This window comes from Glycine max, chromosome 8 (assembly GCF_000004515.6).
Source record: "Glycine max cultivar Williams 82 chromosome 8, Glycine_max_v4.0, whole genome shotgun sequence".
NCBI classification, from domain to species: Eukaryota; Viridiplantae; Streptophyta; class Magnoliopsida; order Fabales; family Fabaceae; genus Glycine; species Glycine max.
This window is the reverse complement of record NC_038244.2, coordinates 8,024,905-8,039,788: the sequence shown is the minus strand read 5'-3', so window position 1 is coordinate 8,039,788 and position 14,884 is coordinate 8,024,905.

The following is a 14,884-nucleotide window of genomic DNA, read 5'->3' as shown; positions in this document are numbered from 1 at the left end:
TAAAATAAGGCAAAGAAATTAGTAGAAAATAATAAATATCATTGTTGTCAATTGTTAGCATCCCTCTCAGACTTCTTTTACGAACTTAGCAACACAAGTTATTGCTTCACTTTTACTCAAATGACTAAAAAAACTACTGTCTTTTTGCTATTTTATTTTCTTTCAATTTTAGTTATATACTTGCAATTAATGATTAATAGCCTATTTGAATGTGTTACTTAGCTGAGTTGGTAATATGTCTGCCATTCATAAGCTAACGAAGTAATCTTAGTTACTTTTCTCCCTCTTAAATGTTCCCCACATATCAAGGTATTATAATGTGTATAGGTTGGTATGTATTTTCGAGCAGTACGAATTTAATGACTTTCTAAGTCAACTATCTAAAGGAAAAAGAAAGTAATCCCTCAAAGCAATTAATGTCTAAAAGGAAAAAGGAGAAATTTCTTATTTATATTTGGGAAATGATAGTTAATAACTAGTATAATTTAATTTCCCTAAAAGCAAATTTACTACTATCATTCTTAAGATTGCTTAATTTTTAAATAATATTGAAAGCCTTTTTAATTAGTTTTAAATAAATACCAGTTACTGTAGATGTTTTATTTCTTGTGTTCCCTTTTCCTTCAAGTAAATTATATAAAATGCATGAAATTATATTTCTTAACAGATTTAAACAAAAATAACGTCTGTTCGGGTTATCCGAAATGAAAAAAAAAAAAAAGTAAATATGATAAGAAATCCAGCATTCACTTCAACTAGATTTGAACTTTCATCCACAAATTGCTTCAAGATGTAAAGCACCGACCAGCAGGGGTCTAGTTTGGTGGAAACAAGTCATTTTAAGGAAGCAAATGGTGGTTAGCAATGATAGATATCTATTGCACTCAGTAAGTGTTTGAGGTCTACCTATATGCTAGCTATATCAAATATTGCTTTAAGATAATGGACAGGATTTAGCTAGCATTCCTTATAAAGAGACCATGATTTTGATTTCTGTCTGTTGCCTTGTGATACTTTTTTTTCATGCAAGCATGTGGAAGCAATTAGTGTTGCTATTATAGCCGAAAAGAAATTATGTTAGATTTGCGGCCCCAAAACAACATCCTAATTATGTCTCTTTTAGAAGTATAATGTTGAGCAGTCTCAGAAATATTTCGTATGTCTAAGTATGATGATATAAACACACATTCCTAATTATGATAGCCATTTTCAGAGCGTATTCTTAGGTAGAATTTTGTAGTACGTACAACAAATGTTTTTTTTATAACAGAGATTTACATTGAGAACAATATTTTTTTAACATTGAGATAAACATTTTATATTGGTTGTTATATACAATTAATTTAGAAAACACTTTCTAGATTGCTTGTGTTAAGAATTGATGTAGAAAATACTTTGTAGAGAAATTCTCTATCAACCAATCTAAAACATGGACATCCTTTGCAACTTTTAATTTTTTTGGTAAAATTGTAAAATTGGTCTCCTACTTTATCTTCAATTTTGGATTTGGTCTTTCATTTTTTTAATTCACGAATTTGTTCATCCTATTTTATAAAATCGTACAATATTGATCTCGATGACACAATTGGACGTTGACTATCACGTGTCATGCTCTTATTGGATGAAGACTGTCACGTGTCATATTCTGATTGGATGTCAATTCTAGAAAATATGAAATGCATTATTGTTTTCGTTGACCAATCAGAACATAACACATGACAATCATCATCCAATAATATCGTGACACGTGATAGTCAACATTCCTTTGTAACAGTCAACGTCCAATTGTGATCTGAGAAACCAACATTGCACGATTTTACAAAATAGGAGAATCAAATTCATGAATTAAAAAAATGGGGAACCAAATCCGAAATTAGAAATAAAGTGGGGAACCAATTTTATAATTTTACCTAATTTTTTTTACAATAATTTCTTAGATGCTTATATAGTAAATCAATTTAAAAAATTACATCGATTCATTGTATAAATGATCTAGAATGTCAACACTTTAGTTTTTGAAATTTCTGACAAAATTCACAAAACCTTTTTAAATTGATTGTATTAAGATCAAATTTAGATTTTTTTTTCTAAATCGATTACTAGTCCTACCAATCTATAAAATCTAATATAAATTTTATGCTTCCAATAACACTTTTCCATTCTCGCTCCAATTTTTGAATCCTCTTCTCTAATTCGACAAATCCAAGATGCCTTGACGAAAGTATTTTCAAGCTTACATTGAAGACGTACACCCCAAAACATCAATCATCTTCTTATACAAGTATGAATCCAATATTTGTTTTCTCTTATACATCTCTCCATTTTTTGTTTTTCTAAATGTTTATTGTTGTCGGGTGTGTTCATATTTTAAACCCTAATTTCACGAGGTGTTATTTATACATGCAACATCTTTATGATATAATATTCTCTCTCTTTCTATGTTTATGACTTCATTTTCAAATTATAGCCTCTCTCTTTGTTTCAGACCCTAACCTTATTATTTCTTTCTTTTAAAGTTAATTTTAATTTAAGAGAGATGTTTGATTTATTTTACATTTTTTTCTTCTACAATTAAGTGCCTTTCTAAAGAATTTAACAAAACTAACCCATGGGATATTTGTAATAATAAATTCCATGGAATAGAAGTCCAATATTTTAAATTTTAAGTTTAACCACACCAAATTCTTTTTTTTTCTTCAAAATCCCATTTAAATTGAGTTCGTACATTTATGGCATAGATTTCAACTCAATTCTTGCATTGCATGGTCCTTTTGTTTCCTGTCTTGGTTGCGGAGTCAACAAGCAAAGATGTGCTGGGTAATGGGCATGATTGACTTGTGTGGGAGAAAGAAAAACACTCTCTCGGTGACTAGTGTGTTCATGTTCTGAAGTACTAAATTATGCAACATTTTGGTTGATATCATGTACAATGGTTTTGCCAAACCTCTAAAAAGCTAAGATTATTTTGTCGGCTTCCTGGTAAGTTGGCCCCCTAAAGTTTATTATTTTGTTTTTTTCAGTTCATATTCTAAGCGTTTATTACACGGTCACATGCTGATATGGGCAATTTTGCTTCCAAAGATTAGTATAACATTTCTAGCTTTTATTAAAACATGATCATGAACGCAATTCCAATGCCACTAATGAACAAGTTTAAAGTTTGTGAGTGCAATGCAAGAATGTCAAAATTTGGTTAGATTTTCTATTTGCTCTTCAATTTGTGGCCACAAACACATATTTGCTATGATGATGGCCCCAACTATACCTAAACTGTCAGAGACCCTATTGAGGCTTGTCTTTGGATGTGGGTGCAATTCTTGGGCACCCCTGTTTAGTGAGCATTCCTTTTTATTCTCTAATTTTCATTCTGATCAAGTGAGAATGAATTTTCTAGGACCACAGCTTAAAGTGAATATCCGGCTAAGTTATACAAGAACCCTTCTTTTCTTTGACTCAGCAATTTTCTTTTTAAAAAGTCTCAAACTAGCATTCCCAAACAATAATTAATTAATTTTTCATGCTTCAAAATAATTGGTATTCTTAAAGGTTGGCAAATATAAATATGCAAAAGGAATTTTTATTCAACGGTAACTTTTTAAAATATCAAATTAGCCTGATATAATTTATACCAACAATCATACTAGTTAATAATTTAGATAGTTTCCTTTCAAAACCTATTTTTGGATTAAAAGTTTTTAAGGTATGTATTACATTAATTTTGATGTTTATAAGTTATGTATTAAATAATTTTAAATTAATATGATCTAATTATAATCCATATAATAAGAATTTTCAACCCAATGATAAATTGATATAAATAAATTATCCAATAAAAAGTTGTTTAACAAATGTCAGAATTTCCTTAAAAAAAGAACAAAGTGAGAATTGGTGTAACACACCTTTTTCTTTCATGACATTTCTTCCGTGAAAGTAATGTTTAAAATTTTCATTTATTGTTCTTTCAATTTGGATATCTTTACTGTTATCCGTGATAATAATAATAATAATAATAATAATAATAATAATAATAATAATAATAATAATAATAATAATAATAATAATAATAATAATAATAATAATAATAAATAATTTATTTATGTTATTTATTTTTGAAGATGGACAATATTTTAATTTTAAACTTAATTAATTAACATATCATTTTTATAATAAAATAATTTTAGCTCGTGTATTTATCTTTTCAAATGTGACAAATTAGTTACATTTTACTAATTTATTAGATGAGACACAGTAGTCAGTAGGTAACTTTTATGTGTGAGAAACGGAAAGGTCATAGTTTACAAATAAAAAAAAGTTCTTAATTAATGTGTCAGGATATTGATTAAAAAAATAAAATAAAAAATTATTTATAAAAAATCATAAGTTAACATAAAAAAATTATGAACACAATTTTATGTATCTTAATAAAAAAAATCACTTTTTAAGATATTTGTTAGCTTTTGTCTAAAAAAATGTTACTCAATACTATATTTCTTTCAAAATAAGTATTGTATTTGATAAAAAAAAATTATTCCAAAAAATATTTTATTTGACTTTTTAAAGTAACATTAATTAGTTTTTTCTATCAATATTCCTAATAAATATAACATTCAAAAAAAATTAAAGTGAGTAGTGATTTACACATATGTGAACAATAATTTTATAAAATTAAATTTAATATTAATATTATATTAAAAAATTAAAATAGTATTTAATAGAGTTATTAATAAAAAACAATTAATATTATCTTAAAAAATTAAACCCGATATTTATTTTATGATAATTTTTTTCTGAAATACAAGGAAAAAGTATATTATTGAACTGTCAATTAATCACTGTTGTAAAACAGTGACGGTACCCGAAAATGTTGAAGTCTCGTCTCTTTGGTAATGACACACACATATATATAATCAGGATAAGGTACCGACCATGCATCATAATTTTGTTTGTATGAACCTAAATGATCGCTAACAAAACCTAATCTTCCTAATTCTAGCAAATGGGTGTAAATCCATGTTCATTAGTCTTCGATGGTCACATATGACACATCTGACTTCCTTACTAATCAGTAATCACTAACCAGCAACTGCACTCACCATTAAGAATTTAATTTGGTTAATTAATTACAGCCACATCTTGGTTCGTTGTAATTGTCAATTATTACTTTATCTCATACACTGACAAATCATTTTGTGGCGTAATCAGATAGAAAGTAAGTCTCAACGGTGACGTATAGCTTGTTATATATTTGTCGAGATGCATGCATATATAGCGTAAGTAACAACAATTGAAGTCCAAACTCAGCAATAATACATGAAACATGTTCGTCATTTTAAATTATGAAAATGATGTGATGAAAATGAAAAGGCCTCGATAATCTGTCTTCGGTTTGTGGCCGGCTGTTATTTATTTTTTCTTTTTCTTGTTTAGGCAGGAAAGTGTGTTATATCCTTCAAATTAATATTGTTTATGATGCTTTCTTGTTATTTTATGTACTGACGTGGGTTTGCATGCTGCCTTGAAAAATAATGTATAACGAAAACAAAAGCATGTACAAATACTGTGATCACTTCTAGAAGGCTAGAACCAGTTACATCATATCCAAGGCTAATTTGAGGTTTTCAAATTTTAATTGAGACCTAATGATAGTGTCAACCAAGCATTTTCTTTAAATGAAAAAACCTATAAACTAATGCAAATTATCTAAATCTCTTATCACTAAACCGATGTTATTATATTCTGTAAAAAAAAAAAACGGACAATAGTATGTAAGTTAAAGCATGCATTTTGCCACACCGGAAATTTTAAAATTCATGTCAACAAATTAATTTAAATTTTCAATCACAAATATCTAACATATATTTAAAATTTTGGATAATCCAATTAATATGTTTTATAATATCCTGTAATGTTGTTATAGTATAAATTTACAAAATTAAGAATATTTATAGTCTAAAATTAAAATTTCTACAAATCATTTTATTTTATGAGTATGTATGCAATTTCATACTTACACATGAATATGTTATATAAGGAAGTAAAGTAAAAAAAAATTAATTTACTTTGACTTGTTAACAAATTCTTTTTATAACATGAAAAAATGGTTTAGTTTTCTTTTCTTTTTTATTTTATTTTATAAATTCTATTATGATCTTAATTTGCTGAATTTTATTTATATATTTAGTATTTAATAATATATTGAAACACGATTTTATTACTTTTAATAAATAATAATTATCTTTTCATTTATATCACTGATTATTTTTATGGCATTTATAGTACCGTCTTTTTCTTTTGAATTTCATAATATATCTTTTGAATTATATATATATATATATATATATATATATATATATATATATATATATATATATATATATATATATATATATATTCGTTTCATTCTCTATAATGAAAATACTTAAATGGTTGTTCAGTGTTATTTTTTATTATACCAAATTGGTCCTATTTTTTATATGATTATTTGATGCCTTTATTATTTAAAAGTAGAACTGATCACACATTTATCTTTCAAGAAGTAAAGTAGCGTGTTATTATCCTTAACGTAAACAGCTAATCAACTTAACTTAGTAACAAATTTAAACCTAATCACCTCGTGACAGAGGTACCTCATCTTAATTCAATTAAAGATGAAGTTAACCCTCCCAAATGTATATAAAAAAAAAGAGAAGGTAAACCATAACTTATACCTGTAAATGTGAAGCGCAAAAATCATGTTAAACCTTTGTTCTTAAAAAACACAGCTGTTAACACTTGCATGATAAGATAATTGTGGTGAGGTTAACTTCACTTACCATTCACGTAAAGGGTGTCCCAAGAATTGCCGGCACTAAGCAATTTCAAGTTACAGCACATCGCATTGGTTTCTCAAATTTGAACTGCCAAAGCTTTTTGCTTATACTTATGGAAATAATTAGTTGACGCCTCCGAATCAACAGTGGAACAACATCCTAGTATGGAGAATTCAAATTGAAATGCTTTTAACTTTACCCTTTCATTATTATCCAACTTTCAGATTTTCTTCCTTTACTATAAGTTTCATCTTTGGACGCCGAAATTATTCTCTGTTGACTGGAATCATGACAGTTAAAAAGAGAAAGCATTAGTGGGTGTAGGTATAAGCCATGAGCCAATTTTTTCATATTTGACTTTTGACCGGCTATTGCTCATGCTAGGGTTTTTTTGGTTATTTATAATTATTATTTTTTTTTCTCATTTTGGTATTTTATTTCATCCAATAATAGTGGTAGCAATAAAAGGAAAAATGTTTTTGAGTGAACTGACATAATATAATAATTAATTCTTGGAAGTGAAAATAACAGAGAATGTTAGATGGCTTCAAAATTACTCAAAAACACTGGGCCAGAAGTCCAGCACGTGTAGGACTCAGTGGGATATGTGCAACGTATACGAGGAAGGAAAGGGACCCAAAGCAGAGGCTAAAATGCGTTTAAGCAACATGGAACATAACTCAAACAATGGTTCCCTCTCCTTAATTAATCCCATTTTTGGTTCCTTACGCTAAAATCTCACAAATCCCAATTACTTGTTACTTGTTAGTATAGTTTATTGGTAAGTAAGGGGCATATTCAGGATTATTTTTCTCTTAAATACTACAATATATTAATTATATTATTCCTCGTAGGAACTATTAGCTTATCCTCACAGTTTGTTTTTATTGCTTTGTCTCCTTTAGTTGTAATGTTTGCTTTGACTTGCAAAACTAAGCATTAATTATAAGTATAGTACTGGCAAATATTAAGGGATGAAATTGTGAGGCAGGAACTCTCTCCTCGGATAACTTAGTTAATTAAAACTGACGTTAAAGCTTAAAAGAAATATGAATAATAGAAAACGTGCATAATCATATAAACATTCGTTAGAATATATAGAAAGAAAGAAAATAGAGACGACAGCAAGAATTAGGAGTGGGACATCTTTTTCTTTTTTCTTTTCAAATGAAATTGGACTTTCTAATAGCAGGATGGCGTGCCATCAACCATACATTAAAGTATATAAGTCATAATAATAATAAAAAAATAAAACTAACCAATATATTACAAAGTGCATTTATAGTGCCATGCCAATTGCGGGATCTTTGGTAAGGGTTAGTCACCGACTATGCGTTATGAAACATTTTCTGCATATGGTCGAACTTAGTTTACTCAACAAGTACAATTAAATAATTAATAAAACGACCCGTTATTCCTGTATAATGCTTGGAACTTTTTAGCCTTTGTTTTCATCGCTAAAACCAGCATTGCCAAATCGAATCCCACTTTAATTTGTTGGTCGTCAATTTTGTTATTTTCTAATAACTGAAAATGTTTTTAAGTACCCATACGTTGGCCACCTTGTTAAATATGTTCACAATTGAAATTCATTAATGATGAAAAACTGATCAACACCAAGTTGGAAATAAATCCCTTCAACCTTTCCGGAGTAATAATAAAATATAAAGCACAAAAAGAAAAATCAAAAGCACACAAGAGATGTAATTTGTTTAACATGAAAAACTCTCCTTCAATGTAAGGATATAAATCACGAATCGTCCAGACCAAAGCAATGGAAACAAGAAGATGAAATCCCAAAATAAAAAGCGAAAAATGCAAAGCACTTATCTCCTTCTTCAGATATCTTTTTGACAATCCAACCAGACAATTTGAAGTATCACGTGTGTAGACCCTGTCGTCCAAAGATTAGTCCAATCCAACAGTGAACAAATCTGTAATTACAATCTAAAAAATATTCTCTAATAGGTTTGCGAAAATCACAATAATTTTCTTTTTTCTTTTTCTCTCAATGTTTTATAATTGTTTTTCCCTTTCAAATGAATCTCTCTTTCTCATCTAATCTGATATTTCTTCACTTAAATAACAAAATGAACCTTCTTATTTAAGCTTTTACTCTATATAGGAAAGAAGTCCAACAAATCTAACAAGTAACACGCTTGTAGTTTTTCTTTTGAAAAATAAAGATGCCTATGATAACACGTATGAAATATGATCCCACCTAAAATAACTTATTTAGAAATATTGTTACAAGTCTTACATAGTGATACAATGTATACACAAAAATAGTGATGCCTAAATCCTAATGGCTATGTACGTGGTCATGTATTGTTTTTTACTTGTTTAACTTGCTATTCTTTTTCCTTGACCTACTTTACTTGGAATAGGTGGTGACCTTGAGATACACATATATGATATATTCCCCACCATTCACAATACACTGGGCTGTGTGGGGATGAGGATTGAATTGCAATGATTGTGTTCCACCCACTCGCCATCTTAACCTTATCTATTTACTCCCGCGAAAATTTTCTCGACCCGTTAAAATAAATCTCAAAGATGGGGAATGGTACTAGTAGCTCGCTTCAATTGCAAAATTGAAACCCCAGGTTAATATGCTTCTACGTGGCATAAAAGAATTGGCTCAAGTAGTCAAATAGTACAATCGTTTTTGTCCCTTTAAAAAGAAAAGCGTAAAAGTTGTGGGAACATAATGACTAGGGTCACATTTGGTTAAGAGCCAGCAGGTTCCAACTTTCCAAGTTCACTCAGAGACCTTTTATTTGTTTTGTTTCTTATTTTCTCTCTCCTTTTTTTTTTTAGGGCGCTTCCTTCGTTTGTCTGCGTGTGTTTGTAGTTAAATTTGGCCAAGTTCACTTACCATGCACGTAAAGTTGAATGGAAGCATGGAATGGTAGTTTGTCCTAGGACTGGGAGGCATAAAGCAACTTCTTGCTTACACGGCCAAAGTCGTGAGAATTGATCAATTCAATTCAATTGAATTTGCAAGAAATTGAAGAAAACCACATGTTCTAGTTTATTTATTTATCCTAGTTATGGATTCAGATTCGCCAATTGGTAACATGATATCTGTCGGATTCGCCCCATCAAGTTACTCTAAGTTGGACATAAAATTAATAGTGAATGGGAAAACAATCTCTTACCACTTCACTCCCAACGACTTGGTTTTATTTTATTTTTTTCAGTAAAGAGTAAAGTGGACGAATCAACAATTAATATGATGAGATTGCTAGAATTTGCTTGCCGCTAAATACCATAACGTAGAATCTGAGGGTTTAGGTAGGTGGCGTCAGTAGTACTAGTGTACATCCTCGCAACTTTTCAAACCAAGAAAGCAAGGTTCACATGCTTGTTGTACGGTGTAGTAATAAATTTGCCCTTTTGACCCCTTCTCTTACAAAGAGTGAACAAGAAAATTGTAACTAACAAATACTTCGGATTATTTTTTTGTTTATCGTTTAATATTCCATCCCATATATAAGAAAATATAATTAATAAAATATCATCTGTGATAAAATTATGTGTAATTTTTAATTTTTTTATTTCCCTTTTTTGTTATCCAACAGACCAACACTTCATATCGTTTTTTTATATAAAGATCTTAGTAAGAAAATACTAGTTAATATTATGTTATAATTTTAAAATTTTATATAATTAAAAATATTTTGCTTTTCTACAACGACTAGTGAAAGAGTTATATTAATTGTACTACCCTTCCGCTTACACTTGTTTTGAGAAAATATTAAAAAGGCAGAAATGGTAGGGGCGTAGGGCCGAAAATAATTTGAGCAAAAAATAGAAAGGAAAAAAGTAGGACCTAAATAATTCGACTCGTCTTCATAAGAACTAGTAGCTCATATTCATTCACAGCTCGATTTCAGTTTAATAATTTGTTTACACTTGGGTTTAACTTATTATCTCAAAAAGCATGAGCTACTAGTCAAAATTATTTAAATCTTGGACAGTTGTAAATTAAAACATTATTTTATAAGCAAAATATGAACTAGAAACAGAATACAGTACAAATTGTGTTTTGATCCTTAACGAGCTCCATTTTCAACTTAGAAAATCATAAACCAAATTCTATGAATTAATTATCAAATTAAATCTCAAAGAAAGTATGAGTTATTTTGGTTAATATTAGCAGCCCTAGCTAGAGAAAAGGGAAACTGGGAAACATGCGATTCTTAATTATTGCTCTCTTTTTCCTAAACAATAATGTGAGAAGAGAAAGATGTGCAACAGGAAAGACTATCTCTACGTACGCGGCATAATATACGTACGTGTACGTTATACATATATGGTTGTAATTAATTGTCGGTTGTATATATATATATATATATATTGTCGGTATGACTCGTTTTTCAACTGAGAGCAAATTAATCTACAACGGGTAAAGTAAAGTAGTTCCTGATTACAAACGTTACAGTACAATGAAAGAGTCTTTGGCTGCATGCAGCATGGGGACCGACAACTCTGCCGTCCCTCGCGTTGACCTCAATCTGACTACTGTAGCTGTATATATTAGTTAGTGTACCTTGCTCATAATCACAAGTGCGTGATCTTATCCTTTCAACCAACTAATCGGATACAAATCATTAATATAATAAAATTAAGATTCAATCATTTCAATATTATTTAAATTTGATTTTTAACGAAAATAGATCAAATAATTTTTAATTAAATATTACTTATCTTTTTTTTTTTATCAAGTTTTAGATTAATTAGAATTTTTTAAAATAAATTTGGAAGATTGAGACAAAAAATAATCTTATAATTTCGTTACTTCACACCTTAATTTTGGAATAAATTAAATAGGTTGTTTATTGTCTTGGTGCGTGCATTACCACAATCTGAACCAACCAGGTAGGCTAAAAGGAAAGGATCATATAGTTACAAGTTTGAATTGAAGCTGAAGTGGTTTTTATAGTAAATGGTATTGATTTGACACTCGTACATAACACATGTGTAACACTAGTTAAACAAGCAATATGTAGCTTAGGCCATACTCAACTCAACCGTCGTTTTTGCTTTGGTTTAGTTTAGATGGTGTATCACGTGCACATGCTCTCTCACACCAGTCACCAAGGGACCCTTACGAAAATAAGTGGTAGTATTTGGCAAATGCGTTAAGCAACATCCTCTGCATATGTCTCCAAACTCCTCACACTTACTTCAGTGATGAGATATGGATATATATGGAGGCATGCACCGTGCAGTGGTTTATAAATGAAGTGATCTTTGTTGCTTCACTTGTTAGTTTTAATCCCTTTTTTAATTTATTTAGTGAATCGATCCATCCCTGCAGCGTACGGATTGATGAATAAGATTGACATATTTGTACGTCAACCATGATCATCCATCACAGACTCTAAAAATATCTCAACCTCTTCCCAACTCGCAAATCGCATTTCTCACCCGCATTCGTGGACGCAATCATAGCACAAATTAACCGTTTCTCTTTGGTACGTTAACTTTGGCCAAAGCCTGCATGTGCTTGGGAATTTATATACTAATTAAATTATGAGTAATACTATTTCTCCATAAATTTCTCACTGTTATTTTTATAACAATGCAGAAAGAGAACAGAAAAGAAATAAAATAAATTAAAATGAATAATTTTATTTTTTTTGTTTAGACTAGCAATATCTTCTGTCAAAGATAATTTTATTTGACGTGAATTAGTATGAACAATAAAATTCTCTCGTCGAGTAATATGATAACGATAAAAAATAAATATTATTTTAAAATTGGTGCACAGTGATTCAAAACACCAGTTGAGTTTGAAGTTGGTGCATGCATGGTGTGGTCTACTTCTTCCGTATCGGGCAATTGTAGGGGGCACATAGTCAACCTAACTGATTGGAAAAGCTATTGCGGGATGAATGGGTGATCAACACATCTTTTTATTTTGTTTTTTCTTTTGCCCGCAGAAAACTATGGCCTGCTTATAGGTGTCAAAATCCACACTTTCGTGCATATGAACCCTATTTAATGGCTATTTTGGTGGTGGCCTTCGTTGTCAAATTTTAATCATAGGTCATATTCTTTCAACTAAGTTAAGAATTGAAAAAAGATAGGAAAGATTGAGTTAACAAAAATTATAAAATCTAGGAGACAGTTAGGGATAATTATGTTAGTAAATATACTAGCTACATGATGTATGTATTATTTATTAAAATAATTACATACACTTGATTTTTTAATCGTTTATCTCTTTCCATTTAACCTTTTTATTTTTATTTTTAAATTATTTTTCAATCATTCTTTTAAAAATTATCAATAAATAAAAATAATATTATATCACAATATAAATTATTTATTGTAAATATAAAATAATTTATTTATAAAGAATATTTATTTATTATGAATTTCAGTTATATAAAATAAATGTTTATATCTTTTGAACTAGGGTAAAATAATAGTTAATAATCAATTATCGTTAACCAAAAGAAAAAATAAGTAAATAACAAATATCACAGTAAAGTTTTTCTTCAACTTTTGTCAGTTGTTCATTAGTGCTTTTACCAAAAAGTACATGAGTTTAATTTCCATGTAACCAAATCATGATATTTGTTCTCCATTTTTTTCAAACAAAGCTAACTTTATCTATTTTTAAAATTAGGAAAATTTAGTTATGTCGTCATTTTAATTTCATTTACATAAAACAATTAAAATGTCATTTTATAATCAAAGTTTTTATAAACTGAATTGGTTTAATTTTTTTTAACTTTGTATTTGAGAACCATCAACCAAAACATCAAATTAGTTCAATTAAACAAAAAAAAGAGGAATACCTATCACATTCAAACCTTAATATTCCATTTCACAAACCTTCAAATTTTATTTTTTTACTAAATTTATAACTTCTAAATATTTAAAATTGTTTCATATATCAAACTCTTAACATAGACTCATCCGATCATTTCGATAGAAAAATAAAATATGAGGGTTCTAAACAGGAAAAAATAATTGAGTCGTTAGATTTGTTTAATTTTTAAAATATAAATAATTAATTAATTTTTAAAAAATAAAAATACAATCAATCAAATGTGAATGTGAATAATAATATAATAATAATACATTTGTATATTAGTTACGTTTTATGTTATTTGACATATGATTAGCTAATATGGGTTGATACAAGTAGTTATGATGAATTCAGTATTAACTCTCATCACCTTCCCGTCTAGTATCACTGTATTAGGAAGGAGTGTCTCCAATATTTTTAACTTCACTTGAATCATAGAGTAGAGTCTACTTCGACTAAACAAAGTTTTTATCGACATATAGCATTGGTAAGCAAAGTTTTTTACACACACTAGTACAATAATTGTTTTTATTTATTTATTTATTTAAGGTGTAAAATATACGAATTGAAGCCCAGAGTGACAATTTAAAAAAGAATGCAAGGACATACTTCTAGAGTATATATAATAATGCTGCACTATCCACTTTCTTTCAATAAACTGTGGCAAATTGTGAGTCTGCATAAAAAGCTGAGCATATGATTCAATTGCATCAATTTCTGGGGAGTGAAAATTGTGAAAAAACATTCTCTTTAGTTTTTTGTCTCTTCATATAGTATTAAAGCATTGACATAACATATATATCAAATTAAAATTGTAGACCTTTGACTATATATAAGAGAAGTGAACTAAACCAAAACACAATTTTTTTCATTAATGAATTAAAAATATTATTACTTTTGGTACAGTTAAAAACTTTTAGATCTACGGACCAACCCATTTATAATTAAATGAATTCTAATACCATCTACACAAGCCGCTAGAAATCATACGTATACCATTAATATACCAACTTTGCCTATTAATTGCGATACACGAAACAAGAGACAGAATAATTGGTCTCAAGCAAGAAGGAAAAATCATCAAACCATTGAGGAAACAAAACTCTACGTTTCCAAGTGTAATTTGTTAGTTAGAATTAATAAGAAAATGAATGTACGACAGTTATATATATAGACACACAAACACAGAGAAAAAGCAATAAATAGTGAGTGTAGTAGTATTGTTTGATACGTTTTTCCTTCA